Source organism: Hermetia illucens, chromosome 4, assembly GCF_905115235.1.
Source record: "Hermetia illucens chromosome 4, iHerIll2.2.curated.20191125, whole genome shotgun sequence".
NCBI classification, from domain to species: Eukaryota; Metazoa; Arthropoda; class Insecta; order Diptera; family Stratiomyidae; genus Hermetia; species Hermetia illucens.
The window spans coordinates 49,258,877-49,274,199 of NC_051852.1; the positions used below are offsets into that span (position 1 = coordinate 49,258,877).

Sequence of the window (15,323 nt, forward strand, 5' to 3'; positions counted from 1 at the left end):
TTTAGCAAAAATGTTGGCTAGAAATACGAAAGGCTGAACTAACGTTTTGAAAACTGTTCGGTGAAGTGGTCTCTTTTTTGATAAGGGTGCAGCGAATTGGGCGTGGTGGAAATTTTTCTTCGGATCATTCAGGTTCGATGGGAAACGAGCCATAGCCCGACTCAAACAGCCATGGCTAGCAACGCTAGATAGACGTTTAAAAATTGATTAGGATGAATGTGAACAGTGACCTTCAATATCACAAATTTGCTTCTTTACGCACACAGAACAAAAACCTTCATTTTCAGGGAAATATGTTGAAATTGATTTGACCGTCATACGTGAAAGAATCGCATGAAAACATTAATTTGACAAGTGTTACGTGAAATCAACAAGCAGGCATCAAGCATGAAAATTTTCTCTGCACGATATATAGGTGAAAAAAGGTCCCTCTACGCTTTTTCTCTCCCTCGTAAAAAATGGTTTTATGAGCCACAAATTCATCGCAGTTTCTTTAGATCATTTGGGTTTATGTCAGAAATATCTGCGAAAAGTTGACAAATGTGAATCAGGTAGCACCCCTTTCTGTTGTTATTTAATTACCACGCCAGCATTCGTCTCTAAATCTTTCAGGTAAACTTTCTTACCCCCTCCCCCCTCAACAAAATTTCTCAAAACATTCAAACTGTTATCTCAAGTGTTCATTGCTATTATATAGCTTCAATCCTCTAATTGAACACGTACGTTTTCAAGTAACCCGTGTATTATTGCCATTGGGAGATTTGCTGCTAATTCCGAACAAGTCATTAATTGAGCAGATTTTCCGATAACGAGAGAATATGACGAAAATTTGCTAAACACGTGTGACAAGGTGTGAACATAAGGCAAATATGTTGAGGCCCAAATATCAAAGTTAAGAGAATTTGATAACGATTTGCTAAGCAGTGAAAATTGCTCGAAATATCATAAAATCGTGAGTTCTCCTAAAGATAAGAAAGGCGTGCATAAAGTATGACTTCAAATTTGTCTGTCATGATCGAGAAAAGACCTTAAAGATTACTGACGAACGGAATCTTTTTTTACTCTGGTCGTTGCATTGTGCACCATAAATTGAAAAGGAAAATCTGAGTAGTCTGATCCTGTTCCGACTATGTAATGCATCCATTTATATCCCGAGTTGAAGGACACTTCAAAGGACGGTCCTTTCAATTGTATGAAGTATATTTGTTTGTTCCTTTCTCATTTCCCCCACTTTATAATCAATTAGATTGAACTTTAGTTTCATTATCATAGCAGCTAATGCTAAGCCTACAGGGCCAAACAGGTTCTGACAGACAGGGCGAAATTGCTGGATGGGAACGATACTTGATATTTCCGAACCAAGTCGACTCACACCTCCCAGTTGGTAGCCCCGGATATTCACTAGTCACCTTGGTGGTGAACTAACGTGATAATAACCTTAGCAGGGCTGCAAGTACGTTTAAAGCGATGATACCATTAAGGTGACGTTGCAGACCCAGTTGAGATGGACTTTTGACTAGCGCCTGATCCCGGCTCTGAACACACAATCCCATAAGGATTTGTCAACCCATGTTCCCATAGACAATCACGGGAAGAACGGCGAGTAGGAAGTAAGAATAAAATAAGGACTGGGAGGAGCCAGCAAAACTGAGCAAAGTGGAAAAATATTGGAGCTATGGGAGTTGCTTGTAGTGCAAGTTGTAGTGAACCAAATTACATATATAGGAAGACAGACATATGGGAGAGTACGATTTATTGACCAATATGCGATCCCAATTAATTGATGCTAAGGCTAAGTTGGCTTTGGGGAAATTGAACTTAGTGATGTAGAAGAAACAAGGTTTAAAAAAAATAGATTCAAGAGTGCAATTGAAAGAGCTCCTGTTGGTGTTAAATTGCAGTGCAGAACAAATATCCATGAAAGAAGAATCGATAGTAGTAAAGACTGGGAATATTTCAAAGGATTGAAAGATGACTAGGCTTAGGCCTAAAAAGAAGGGTAAGTGATTAAGTCTAATTCATAGGGATACGCCATTTTAAATGCAGCTATCACAAAGTCGGGGTCATTGTTCCTTGTAAGCTTAATATGAGCCCTGAGTTTGTTCTTAACCTAACATCTTCTAGAATATGCTTTATGATTTCCTTTGATTTTCATCTCATAACAAAACCTTGCACTTTTCACTGCCTCACTGAATTTGAAATAAGGGTGAATCGGAAGAGCCTACCCCTCATCGTGGATTTTCTCTACTCGATTGGATTTTGTGAATTCCAGAGAGGTTCAATTTTGCCCACAGAACCCTATGTAACTTTCCAATGTCTGAGCATGGCGGATCCACGCCAACGTCCCGGTGCCTAGGCTGCGAAGTAAGCATCTCTGATATAACTTTTGAGTCGGAATATCTGCACCGTCGGTGGACGGGTGGCGAACCCTAGAAGACTTCTCGGCAAGTGACCAGCAGTACATCGCGTTCGAAATGGCTACATGCCGACGTGCACCAAACCAGGGCTCCCCTTGTATGTGGAACGTCGCGAGGATTAACATTGGGAAATTTGCCGAAGCTCTTGGAGTCCTACATTGCGACTCTGCCCAATGTAGGGCTCTCCGGAGGGTGATAGCATTGCAGCTGACACTGTCGTTAACTCAATTATGAACCTGATGACGAGAGCCTGTCAGGCTTTCATACCCCGGAGGGGTCCAGCTTTCTATGTTCTGGTGGACGGCAGAAATTGCTAACTTACGGAAGGAGTGTAATAAGCTCCGCCGCTTACTACAACGTTTACATGCCCGCGAGGAGGCAAGCGCCATAAAGACAGAATATAGATCAGCAAAAGGACTTGCTGCTTAGGGCGTTTAACGCTTGCTTAAGGGATCCTTTGTGTCCCTGGAAAGTGGCGAGACTCCCGGTAATCAACAAAGGAAAAGGAGGCCCTGAGGTCCCGTCTGCATACCGACCGTTGTGTACACTTGAAACATCCGGGAAACTGCTAGAAAGGCCCATCGGCAGTAGATCCGCCGAAGCGATCCGCGCTGCTGTTATGGAGGTCGTGGATGCGATTCATCAAGCCGAGGTACATAACCGCCGATCTCGACGGATAGTCCTCCTCATAACACTTGATGTCAAAAATGCCTTCAATTCCGTAAGCTGGACAAATGTCACATTAGAAAACTCATTCCACGTGCCAAGCTATCTCTTGCGGATATTGGGGGATTATCTGAAAGAACGCTCCCTGCTCTATGAAATGCTAGAGGTAGATGGAGATCACATCGAGAGTCGCATAGGGATCTATCCCAGGGCCGGACCTCTAGAACGATGATATGATGGCCTATTAAAGCTCAACAGAGTCGTGCAAAGCAGACTCGGAGATTTATCATATTGATGCGACGGGTAAGCGGATGGATGACTGCTCATGGTTTCAGCCTTGCGCTGGAAAAAACCGAAGTAATCATCTTGACCAGAAAGAGAATATCGCGAGAATATTGCGTCCCACATTGATCGGCGAGTTGACTATAGAATTGGAGGTTGAACATAGAACTGAGGGTTAAGAAGGCCTGTATAGCCTTCTATGCCTGTAAGAGAACCTTTGCAAAGAAATGGGGTCTCCGGCCGAGGATGGTTCTCTGGGTGTACACCGCTGTAGTGCGTCCGATCCTAACGTACGGCTCTATTGTATGTTGGCAGGCTTTGGAGAAGAAATACAATAGAACGAAGCTTAATAGGATTCAAAGAACCACGTGTGCAGGTGCTACGGGGGCTCTGCAGTCCTGCCCGGCAGATGCTCTCAATGTACTCCTGCATCTCCTCCCCCTAGACCTTCACATCAAATATGTTGCAGCGTGCAGTGCCGTCAGACTACGTGAGTCCGGATGCTGGACAGCCACAGCAACATCCTAGATGAAATACCTCGAGAAATCTGGGCATCCCCCACGGACTATGCCACACGCAAGCTGAACTTCACGAGAAACTTTGCTGTGGACCTTCCAACCAGGGCAAAGAGGAAGACCGGCGGCGTGTTGCAAGACTATAACATGGTATTCTTTACGGACGGATCAAAGATGGCCTATGGAGTCGGCGCGGGGGTTTTCTCGAATACACACGGTGTATCCAAGTCGTATGGTCTTCCAGGCGGAAGTACTGGCGATATTGGAAGTCTGTCGATGGCTGGAGCGTGATTCGAGCCCCAAGCGTAACATAGCCATTCTGACCGACAGCCAAGCGGGCCACCAAGGCCTTGTACTCAACGACGACATCTTCCCGGCTGGTGGGGCAGTGCAGAGACGAGCTCAACCATCTGGGCGGCACGCTCAAGGTCACTCTCCTCTGGGTTCCCGGGCATAGGAACATAGAGGGGAATGAGCGGGCTGACGGATTGGCCAGGCAAGGCTCTGCTCTTGGCAGTCCCTCGGCGAATACAGTCGGTGTTCTGCTGGCGGCTGTCGGGGGTCCGAGTCTACTCGCTCTACCTAGCAGCCGCGGGCCTGAGATGGCGAAGGCTTACAAGCTGTGCCAAGTTAAGGAGAATTTGGCCCGCTTATAACATAGCCCGATCGCGAGAGCTCCTGTGCCAGACGCGTGCAAATGCATTCAAGATTACGGCGGTCTGCACGAGGCACTGGCCGATAGGGGACCATGCCGCTAGGCTTGACTTACCCTACAACTCGCATTGCCAAAGCTGCGGAGAAGAAAGGGAAACCCTGATGCACTTTCTCTGCGATTGCCCAGCTCTGGCTAGAGTCAGGCTGCGGACACTGGGTAAACCTTTCTTTGGGGACCTCAGAGAGATTTCTAGCTGCAGGGTCGGAGAGCTGCTTTCCTTCGTGAATGCTACGGGCTGGCTCTGAAGATCCGAGCAGGCTGGACTCTGTTTCCCTGCTCCCATAACAACAGTCACGGTCTTAGGAGTTTGTGGCATCAAAACGGCGCACCTAAGCGCTAATTGGGTTCCTGGGAACGGCCACTGATACCTACCTACCTACCCATAGAGTTGAAACCAACGGTTAAATACCTTGGTTTAATGCTCAACTCGAAGATGAGTTTCTTTGAGCAAATCAAAGCACCAGTGGACAGAGCTACCGCTAGAGTTTCGGCCTTCAGTCGGCTAATAGCGAATGTTGGGGGCCCTGTATCTACCAGGAGACGTCTTTTTATGGGAGTAACGTAGTCCGTTCTGCTCTATGGCGCGGCCGTGATGGTGATCGCAGGAGTGATCTCCATTGCCCTCCTTACTAAGGAACGTAAAGCTATCTACAGTCACATGGGCGGAAATTTAAGGGAGGTGGTTGCCTTTGAAGAACATTAACGCACACTTACTTGGAAAGGCACGATGTCCTTATTGTGTATTGTGCAATGAAGTGGCGGATTACACCGAACACACCTTTTCCTCCTGTAAAAGGTGGGATGGCTTTCGTCGTATGCAGACACAGGAGGGCCGTCTCCAAGCAAAATTGTCAGAGAGATGTTGAAGAGCGCTGGCAGATAAGAGTCATGTTGCGCATTGTGTTCGGGCTGTTCCGCCTCGACCGATGGAAGCACAGGATGACAAGGGATTGCCTGAAAGAACAACTCCCTTCCTCCTCTCGCCTTCCGTTGGTAAAAGAAATTCATTGACTTGAAGGCTCTTGAAGCCGGGAGAGTGGGAGGGCTAGCTCGAATTAATGTGTCAATTCGATAATGATTCCAGGCTAGCTTTCCGATGATAGGGAAGTGTTTAGTTGATAGTCCGATGGCGTACTGTTGCAGTAGTCCAACACTTTGTATGTAAATGCATTTAGCTACCCTATCCAAAAAAAAAGATGTCTAAGCTCCAAATTTTCAATGATTAAAGACAAATCAATCCTTCTAGCGATCAGCGATCAATCTAGCGAACAAATCTAGATTTCGGTTTTCTTTGAGGAACTGACGTAGGGAATAGAAATTATAAATATCTCTCCACATTCAACTGCTAATCCAACGCTTATGGTCGATCATGAATTGCTGATACTGTTGGATGATGATGAACCTTCATGATAAATTTTCGCCAATATCCTTTCCTTGCAATCGCAATAACTGACTCCCTGAAAATTTCGTAACTTCCCGAGGCGCCTTTTCGATTATATATGCAATGAAGAACGGTTGAGCATGAAAAATTATAATAAATTCTCCATATATCAGGGCTTAATTCGGAGATTATCTCACCCTTAAAACGAATGGATTGGGAATGACACGGGCTAATGCCAGGCAACTAATGCAAACTCTCTATCTTTCATCTAATTTCGAGTCTTAACCGTAGAATCAGCTTCTACTACCTGAAAATCTATAAAAAAGAAGTTCAGACAATCAACCTTTCCGGGGATTAAACATGAGCCGCATTACTATCAGCTAAGCCCTGCGTTCAATCTAGCCATCTAATCGATAGAATTCAATTATCCACCACCTCGAACCGCTCCCATGGAATGGAAAAAAACGCCAATCCTATCACAAAAATGCAAAAGCTCTAGAAACTTTTATTTCGTCCAAGTTGTGGATTTTTTCGCAGTAGACATCCGGCAATTATGACTAATTAGCTATAATGACGGCCGCGAGCGGAGCCAGGAGACTGGCAAATAAATCAGTAGACATTTAAATGCCAGGTAAATGCTTGAACGCGAGCCTATAATTGGGAGACAGGGGTGACCCTTGTCGATCGATTTCAAATCAACCCCGTCCGCTACTATTCTAGCTTCTTTGCTATTTGCATTTGGGAGAGGTGCTAATTCCTCCAAAGGCGCTAGTCAAATATTACCAACACCCAACATAATGAAGAAACCATGGAAGGCTCCAAGTTTTATGATGAATTGCCAGAAAGGAAACAAAGCCACGAGTCGAACGAATACTGAATGGAATTTAGAGTAAAAGTGTGTGACACATGTTCGTCGAGTTGTGGTGGTATTGGGGGCTTTTTCGAGCAGGTCCGGGTTCCCCTTCTAGCAAGGACATTTCAATAACTGGGACCTGAAATGTGTGGATGTGCTTGCGACATGTGATTACAAATTTCCCATTCTTCCGTCGAGGTGTCATAATGCTTCTTCGAGTTGCGCAGCACAAGATGGGTACGGATCCCATCATGTGGACACGGTAGAACGTGTGCTCTGGAAGCGTGGTCACGATTACTTATAGCGTAATGACGGTACCTACTCATATATGATTGAACGATTTGCATGATTACTACGAAGGCCCCTCTCCTTTCCAGACAACAAGTGGAACCTGTGCATAATGAGACCCTTCATATTTAAACCTCGGACTTTTTCGCTGCAAACTGATGCGCCGACTTAGCAACAGCACACAATAGTAGGGAGCCCATGAACCGCAGCAGTTCGATGTGCCAGAATCGCAAGTGGAGAACTTCTGCTTGGCACTACTTCCAGATTGTGTTACCACAAAAAGAAAACAAATACATGCAGATCATATGACCGGGTTTTGTTTACGTTTTTGAGCAGCGCCATAACCCAAACCTCCGGCACTCCTGCATACAACCAAATGAGCTGGTGTTGCGAAAGCCAGTTGTGTTTGGGAATTGGCAAACTCGCTATACCGAAACAAAAACAAAACCCGACCCCAACTGAACCATGCGCACTTGGGTTCCATCCTCGTCACCATTATCATCTCCATCCCCATGTGGGGCTGGAGGAGTTGGCATGGATATGCTCCAAGTCTTCTTCAGAATGTGCGTTAGTGTTGGATTGAGGTTTCAGCGAAGGTGACTTGCTTTGGCAACTTTTCCTGTCCCGTGTGGTAGCGCGAATGGGAGTATGTTCATTACTGCTGCTGCCGCTTGTTTATCTCGGTTTGGCCTGGCCTGGCCTAGCCTGGACTACCTCGGCCCCAACAACGCCAGGCCGGTTTGGCGGGTGGAAGCACAAAATAGAATCATCGCGCTATCATCATCATCATCGTCGTCATCACCATCATTACCATTGTCGGTGCTGTGCTAGCGTTTACGCAAAAATAAAATAAGTTGTTTTCGTCGGTCGTTTCGTTTGTTTGCTTACTCAAATATGCCCTCTCGCAAATGGTATAGTGCGAGGGAGGAGGAGACAGTTGCCAAATTTAGTGTGTTAAAAGAGCGGACAACTTTTTCAATTATCCGCGACGAAAGGGAGGAAAAGTCCCGAATGATTTCTCGGAATTGAGGCGTAATTTAAAAAGTGAGTTTTGTTGATCGAGGGAACTTGCTACGGAATTGTATGCAATTGCATAATTCCTAAAATATTAATTAATGTCAAAGAAGTTTGAGTATTTTAACATGAATCTGGTCTCATATTTCTAGGCATTCTAGCTGGAGAGAGAACTAGCTAGCTAGAAGGGGCGAAAGTTACTTAAATACCCTTGCGACATAATGCCAGGAGACTCTTTAACCAAAAGTTCTACGGTCTCACCATAAGATACATAAGATCGTTTTATTTGGATTTGAATCCGCACAGTACGCCTCTAAGGGGTTCAGATACAGGAACAGTTTCATCCTAAGTTCCTAGTTGTCTACTTGAAGCCTACATATGTTCTCTCTTTGTATCTGAACACCAGATCACTCTACCTTCCCGGAAGAAAGGTATTCCATGGTTCTTTTTCTCTCTCTCTCTCATAGCACAAGGGACTGCCTAATCCAGAGTTTGACGAGGTCATAGCCAAACGCTTTTCTTATTTCCAGGAACGGTACTCTTTCCCAAAAAGATGCACTACGTTGCTCAGAGAAAAGCTAATAAGGTATTCTGCAGTTCCGAGAAAAGAGTTTTAAATATTTGGAATAAAAATTACAAGCGCTTACGGTCGTAGCGGGCAATGAGAGGAATGGTTTTGTAAGGACCATCCCCCATTGAAGAGATACTCCGGTTAATGCGTTGCTATGGTGAAATAAAGTATAACCTCACTGGCACCGCAGTTACAGGAGCTATTTATATCGCATTGAACATAATAACAGTCCTTTTGAAACGTGTGCTGATTGCCGCAACTCCATAAAAGCCCGTAAGAAACTCTACCTGCGATGTGGGTACAAGCGCCTAACTCCCACAAGCAGCCAAGTCATACATGCCCGAGCTGAAAGCATATCCCCCAGAAATACTTTTGGAGCATATGGTCTAAGAGGGCTATACCGGTTCCTATGCCACCAGATAACCTCCGGTGAAACATCGTGGCAGGAGCCACTTCAGATGAACCCCATTGCATACTCGGGCCGGATCGCCCTCCTCGGGTACGTGGGAATGACATTCCCCAATGGCTTTACTGTACCGCGCAAAACACAACCTTGATTGGAGGCAAGGTTTCGCGAGAACAAAAATACTCATTCAAGCGACCATGCCCCACCAGGAGGAAACCCGTTGCGAATCCAAAGTCCACGATAAAGCTCTATTTGGCAGTTCTCTAGTCTGCTACACTTTCATCTTACAACTTTTTGATCGGTTCTAACCTCCTACCTGACTGCAGCACTAACAGCATCCCTTTGCGGCAAAGATATGTCCCTCTTGATTTTGTAGGCCGTGGCACGCCGAACTGCCTGAGAGAAGGAACGCCCAACAACACCTGCATGGCGTGGGTATGTATATTATATCTAGCAGCTCTCCTGCTTGGATCTCGTTCACATTTCATAGCATGCCTCGGCATACACACCAATTTTGTTAAAAGAGTTTCCAGATCGGTTGGATGCAGGCGTTCCGCAATTGTAACTCCTAAGTATGTTACTGTCTTCCGGTATTAACGATATGCATGTACTTGGCATTCCATTGCTCGAGCTCAAGTTGGATGTTCCCCTCAACATCCGTTATGCATTCAACTCCCGAACTAAGCGCACCCAACAGTTCATCCATTATTTTGTTCGACGTAGATGTAGATCTGTCATAGATCCCTGTGGGTGCTCCACATTAACCCATACATGCTCGTTGACACCTTGGATCAATACTTTGCTACTATAAAAGTAGCTCTTTAACAGAGCTAATTTTTGATAACCAAAGTTTGAACAACACAGATGAATTTGAATTTACAAAGATTGCGAGGATGTATTTGCTACCACTTTGGACAACAAAGTTTTTCAGATGCTCTGAGGAGTAGTCCTACCAGTTCGCAAGCTATACTGCCTTTCCAAGACCAGATGGAATGTGTTCACCACCAGCCGCTGAACTATATTCCTTTTCAGGACTGAGAGAAAAGATTTGGCCCTGTGGTGACTTCACAGGAGCACAACATCCCTGGCAAGAAAGAAAGCAGGGAAATAACCCTCCCGAAAACAATAATCATATAGACCCTGGAGATGAGAGTCTTACCATGCTCTCCTTCTTTAACGCGAGCGTTAGCAGGCATCTCAGATCTCGAAAATAGTTCTCCTAGCAAGGCACAAACATAATGTCAACATAGGCCTCAGACACATTCATCTTAATTCCGGCAACGTCGTGACTTCCTTTCACTTTGCATATCTGGTAGACCCTTTCCCAAGGATCATTGCAATGCTCACCGATGACACGACTCCAATCTTCTTTCTGCGACTGCCTCAACATCTCCTTATAACAGATACCCCTCGCCGGTAAGCGAGCCTACGTTGGTCAACATTAACAAGGAGGTTAACTTGCCGCAGCCATTGACGGGACCAAATTTTTTCACAGGCAGTGAACTTCCATATCCTGATTGCTAATCTATTCTCACTCATTCAGCAGCTCAACTCACAACTCAAAATCACAAACTTAGAGAGGTTAGGGCGGCTGACTACCTCCTCCATCCGAGCAACATAATCTACCCACCTGTATTCCAACGGACGTAAGTGGGAGATCAACATTCTCATTCACATACCTAGTGGCCAACATGACCTAAATAGAAGCGTCCTCATCAAGATTACACTTTTTGCTGCAACATTTCCACACGTAACGTCAGTATTACCAACGTCCCTGGAGCCCTCAAAACTATTCAATTTGTCGGGACATTCAAACAAAACAAATCATGCTTTACAAACATTTAAGACAATACATCTTGCCTGCATATGCACGGTGGTAAGATGTGCACTGGGCGATCTTGCTGTACCACATGCTGGAGACTGTATTTGCGTGCCTGTCCAGGATGAATGGTGTTCCGTGAAGACGCGGAAGAACCTCATTCAGATACGCGTTATACTCCTCCAAGTCGTCTGTGGCAAATCTCTGTCCCAAAGGCCCCATGATTGAGACACATTCGTCCCGCTCATTAATGTGACTCTCAACACAAACACAGTCTAGAAGTATATCGACAATGGCTACCTTGGACGACCCCCCCCATTGACTTGGGCAGTCAGGGATTTTGAAATATGGCAACGCTAATGCTGTACTCACGCATGTGCTGGCCGAGATTGTTCATCACTGCAGTTGCTCTAGTGCTGTTCAACGGCAGCAGTCTGAGCAACATGGCACTTAGCCCTGCGACGTAGATAAGATACAACATCGACCTGAGAGGTGCCGGAAGTCCCCGGAAAGCACAGTGCCCTCACGTAACTGTGCGGTGCGTGAACTTCCGGCCCTAATTGCCGCACGAAATCTTGACTCGATAACCAACCACCCTATGGTGGAAACCGAGGCATCTAAAGCATGGAGGAAGCAAGTTATGCAACCTGGCTCTGCAGTTGAACTATTTCACATCATAGCAAGTGTCCCCACTTAACATATCATTGCTGACTGCAGAACAAAGATACAGATGATTGGGGAATTTAGAGACTAACTTTTAGGTCTGTTTCGGTTCAAATGGAAAGCTTATCGGAGTATATGTATAAAGTGTTGTTTACCGCTAAAGCGTCATAAATCAAGAACCCCAATAAACTCCGGAAATTTACGTCGCTGACAACACATCCCCTTAAGCAATTGTCATGGACGCCAAGGACTGGTTTCGTTTGGAAGAAAATCCTGGAATACAGACTTGACTGAAACAAAGGGAAAAAGATATTAGAAAGTTCTGCATAACTTTCACCCCGAGTCCTGATTTTATCTCTACAAACTGTTCATACTGCAATCATTTCACATGTGAACCATACTACTTTTTCGCGACAGGGGGATTGAGCCAGTTTTACGATTCGAAGCCGATCTTTTGCACAACGTATAAGGTACCACAAAACCTGCTTCAGCACGTCCAGTACAGCCATTATCATCATCAACGGCGCAATAAACGGTATCCGGTTGTGCCGAGGACCACCAATTCGATATCCCTAAAAGCTAGCGTCCTGACCTACGCTCCGTTTCAGGCAGGATCTTCTTTTCTTTTTCTACCATAAATATTGCCCTTATAGACTTTCCGGGCTGGATCATCCCCATTCATACGGATTAGGTGATCCGCCCATCGCAACCTGTTGAGCTGTATTTTATCCACAACCAGACGATCGTGATATCGCTGATAGATTTCATCGCTATGTAGACTACCTAATCGTCCAACCTCATGTAGGGGGCCAAAAATTCTTCACAGGATTCTTCTCTGGAATTCGGTGAAGAGTTCGAAATTTTTCTTGCTAAGAACCCAAGTCTCCGAGGAATACATAAGGACTGGTAAGATCATTGTCTTGTACAGTCATTAACTAACGCGATAACGTCAACCAGTGTTATAAGGACGACGAATATGATAACTATTCTGACTACACGCACTATGAACTACAATTTAAAATCAATTCAGCGGATGGTGTCTATTAACGTACCTTGATGAAGGATCATTTCTATCAGCTAGGTAGTAGGTATCAGTGGCCCCTCCGAGGAGCCTAATTATCGCTGTGGTGCGTCGTTTTGATGCCACGAATTTCCAAGATCATCACCGCTGTGGTAAGAGCCAGAAGGCAGAGTCCAACCCGCTCAGATTTTCAAAGTCAGCCAGTAGCATTCACGAAGGAAAGCAGTTCTCCCACCCTCCAGTTAGAGCTCTCTCTGGGGCCCTCAAAGCATAATTTACCTAGTATCCATGGCCTGACTCTAGCTAGAGTTGGGCAATCGCAAAGTAAGTGAATGAAGAATTCTCCGCTAATCCACAGCAATACGAATTGTAGGGTATGTAGAATCTGGCGACATGGTCCCCTAATGGCCGTGCATGTTATGCATTTGCACGCATCTGACGGACCAAATCACCCTTGACCTGGCACAGGTGTTGAGCCTTCGCTATTTGAGGTTCGCGGCTGCTAAGTAATCAAGAAGGTTCCACCCTTGGCAGTCGCCAGGGAGACCCAGGCTGTGCCTACTGAAGAAGAATCGAGCCCCCTTGGCTAATTCCGTCATCTCGTTCATTCCCCTCCATATTCCTATGAAGGGGAACCGAAAGGATGGTGACCTTGAGCGTGCCGATCAGGCAGTTCAACGCGTTCCACCACTGCCCCAACAGTCTGGAGGATGTTGCCACTGAGTGCAAGGCTCTAATGGCCACCTGGCACGCGGTCAGAATGGCTATGCTGCACTTGGGCTCAGATCATACCCAGCCTTCGACAGGCTTCCAGTGTTGCTAGTACTTTGCTTGGGATACACAAGCGAACCCTGAAAGACCGTACGACTCGGCTACGCTGTGTCTATCCGAGAAAACTCCGCAGATAATCTTTGATCCTTCGTCGACAATACTTAACTACTATACTTACAACACGCTATCTGTCTTCCAATCTGCCCTGGTTGGAAAGTCCAAAGTACAGTTTTGCGTGAAGTTTTGCTTGCGTCGTGGGCAATGCCCAGAGTTCTCAAGGTACTACGTCGGCAGTGTGGATTCCGGAAAAGCTCTTTGCAGTTAATTGGATTCTTAATGATGATTAGGTAGAAAAGAGAGCAATAGTTGGCCTTAAATAGCCCCAGTTTTCACAGAGTTATCAAAAGAGGGAATGCGATACTTGAACGCAAAAGCTATGGATCTATATTCCGACCTACGCTAATACACATTCATAATATAATTATGTAAGTAATAGGCAAAAAGGGAAGCATTATTCAATCTTGAAGAGAAATATCATCTATACAGACAACCAAGCCTTAATGACTTCTAGAAAACCGGGCTTTCGCAAACATAGGAACCTTGATTGAAAATAAATTATTAGAAGAAACTTTAGACGGCAATAATTCTCTCCGAAATTGTATGGTTTTAAAAATGTAAAGCAATTACACACACAATAAACGGATCTATGGAACGTTAGCTTCCCCAAGAAACTAAATTCCTGGAAGGAAAATGCTCCGCTTGTTCTCCAAACTTAATCTGTTTTTTTTTCAGTGGACTTTATCGTGACTAGCCCAAAACTCTTAATCAAGCGAAGGGCTCATTTGACAGCACCCAAATGCAGCAATTCCTCAGGCTAATGTACAGAGCGGATCACCAGGATGGTGACCAAATTCAAAAGATAATTTTAACAGTAAAGGCAAATAATGTACGAATTTTTGTATTTGAGAAAATTTGTTAAGGATTATTGACGCCCAGCACTGAGGAAACAGAGAAATGGTTCCCGAAATATCAAAATACGCAATGAGAAGGAAACGCCGACCTTGCTTCATTTATTTCTCTATTTAATGGGTAATGCGTGTATTCATTGAAAATTGTCGGTTCCTACCACAATAATCTGTAGTTTCAGAATTTTCCCAGGAATCATACAGGTCCTCTGAACAAAGTGCACGTTGATGGGCCCTAACAGAAATTATTGGACCGAGAGAAAGCTCTTCTCTTTCCTCGCAGTGAACTACTCGGAGAAGTAGTAAAACATAGTTAGCCTTTGTAGATTCCTTTGTTCATATATCCAACTCAAGTCAATTCCGACTTTAATTGAGGTCCTTATTGAATGGCTGAATGCACATCTACAAAATATCTCTTCTCAAAATAAGGAAACCCGCAGTAACCAACCCCAACATTCACACAATCGAAATGCTTCCCGGTAACATTTCTCAATGGATTAGCACCACATTCACATATTGCCGATTCCAATTTTAACATTATCTTTCCTTTACGATTCCACAATGCTTCACCCCACCAACGTCGCACAAGAGCTCCCATTCGGAATCACCCAAACGTGGACACCACACTGTGTGCGTCGTACGGAAACAGGAAATATAAATTCACTCGCAGCGCCCCTAAGAACATTACCTTTGACGTCCCCGTCATCGGAAAATAGACCTACGCAAATTTAGGCAGAAAAAATTTCCTACGAACTTAGGCTAGGCCAAACCAGGCCATGTCAGGCCACACCAAACCCAGTCTAGTTTCCGAATCGCACTCAGGCACGAATTCTAGTTTCCAGATGAGTAGTCAAAATTGAAGTGTCGGAAGGGAAGCAGAAATAGGCGAAAATAGACTGGGCGAGTGGAACGGCGTAGAATTGAGTCGCAAAACAAAGGAATTCGGAATTGCATGGCTCCGGACTTGGCTGGAATG

At 45.1% G+C, this 15,323-nt stretch overlaps 1 protein-coding gene across 6 annotated transcripts in view; it reads right to left on the bottom strand.

Moving 5' to 3' along the window:
- The window catches only part of LOC119653720 (mucin-17), a 238,151-nt gene that overhangs the window by 138,188 nt on the left and 84,640 nt on the right, over positions 1-15,323 (bottom strand). The gene's annotated exons all lie outside the window — the stretch shown is intronic.